We start from the raw sequence: 1932 nt of genomic DNA, 5'->3' as shown, positions 1-1932 counted from the left end.
GGGCAGGACAGGACAGTGGAAGGACAGAACAGGACAGGACAGGGGAAGGACAGAACAGGACAGGACAGGACAGAACAGGACAGGACAGGGAAAGGACAGGACAGGGGCAGGACAGGACAGGACAGGGGCAGGACAGGACAGGACAGGACAGGGGCAGGACAGGGCAGGACAGAACAGGACAGGAGAGAACAGGACAGGGGAAGGAGCCATGTGCTGGAGCAGTCACGGCAAAAAGACGATGGAATACTAAAGTGCTTCACCACATCGTCATAAAAGCCTTTGATGGTGGGGGTTTCAGGAAAATCTCAACAAAAGCTTGAGATCGGTATAAAAGCTTAAGAAACATGCATTTTTTAAAAAGCTTAGTGGAAGCACTTACAGTCATTATGATGCAGATTGAGAACAGCATGAGAATAGGCTATATTCACGCACACTGTCCTGCACGAGTGGGCTATGCACACTGTCCTGCACGAGTGGGCTATGCACACTGTCCTGCACGAGTGGGCTATGCACACTGTCCTGCACTAGTGGGCTATGCACACTGTCCTGCACGAGTGGGCTATGCACACTGTCCTGCACGAGTGGGCTATGCACACTGTCCTGCACTAGTGGGCTATGCACACTGTCCTGCAAGGCCATGCAGGTTATGGTGTAATTTTGGAAAAGGCGGTAATGTTGGAGGTGCATTGCAAAGAAAATCATCAGGAAATGATTACACACACGCACTTGCACGCACACGCAACAAGGCTGCCGGCCCAGACGGCATCCCTAGCTGCGTCCTCAGAGCATGTGCAGACCAGCTGGCTGGAGTGTTTACGGACATATTCAATCTCTCCCTATCCCAGTCTGCTGTCCCCACTTGCTTCAAGATGAACTGAACTAAGTGAATATTGCCCCCTGGCACTCCCTTCTGTCATCATCAAGTGCTTTGTGAGGCTAGTTAAGGATCATATCACCTCCACCTTACCTGGCACCCTAGACCCACTTTAGCAGCCACGGCCTGTTCTCCCCGCTACCATCCAGAAGCCGAGGTCAGTACAGCCGAGGTCAGTACAGGTGCACCAAAGCTGGGACCGAGAGACTTAAAAACAGTTTCTACCTCAAGGCCATCAGACTGTTAAATAGCCATCACTAGCCAGCTACCACCCAGTTACTCAACCCTGCACCTTAGAGGAATCACTGGTCACTTTAATAATGTAATTTTAATGTTTACATACTGCTTCACTCATCTATATATTGTATTCTATTCTACTGTATTTTAGTCAATGCCACTCACATTGCTCATCCTAATATTTATATATTTCTTAACTCCATTCTTTTACTTTAGATTTGTGTGCATTGTTGTGAATTGTTAGATATTACTGCACTGTTGGAGCTAGGAACTCAAGCATTACACTTCACCAGCAATAACATCTGCTAAATATGTGTATGTGACCAATAACATTTGATTTGATTTGACACACACGCACACCAACGTAGTGGTTGCAAAGGTGCTTTGCTTTCCTTTAGTCTGTCACTATTGGACCTGTCCAAGGTTCTGGAACGTTATAGCCTAGTATAGACCGTTCAGCTCAGCACCGGGCTCACTTTAAATCCAAGACATACGACATTTGCTTGAAAGTCATGTAGTTACTATTAGGAATTTGATAAACCTGAAGTTTGACATCAGAAACGACTTTGCAAACTGACTGAAAAGGAATTTGATGTCCATTCATGGGGCTGGCCAGTGTAAGCTATAGGCATAATCATGTATCCCCGTTTCGATTGGCTTAAAAAGTCATGTTTTAGTGCGAATATTGTTATGGTGGCCAATGGGTATTTCACGTAGGCTATGTTCATGGATTGGTCGATTTTACAGCAAGTGATAATAAATGATTGGTTCATATGTAGATGGCTCTCTATCCTCCTCCGCTTTCAATGTATTGCCCTGCG

This window comes from Oncorhynchus kisutch, linkage group LG16, assembly GCF_002021735.2.
Source record: "Oncorhynchus kisutch isolate 150728-3 linkage group LG16, Okis_V2, whole genome shotgun sequence".
Taxonomy (NCBI): Eukaryota; Metazoa; Chordata; class Actinopteri; order Salmoniformes; family Salmonidae; genus Oncorhynchus; species Oncorhynchus kisutch.
Note: the sequence above shows the minus strand (reverse complement) of the source record.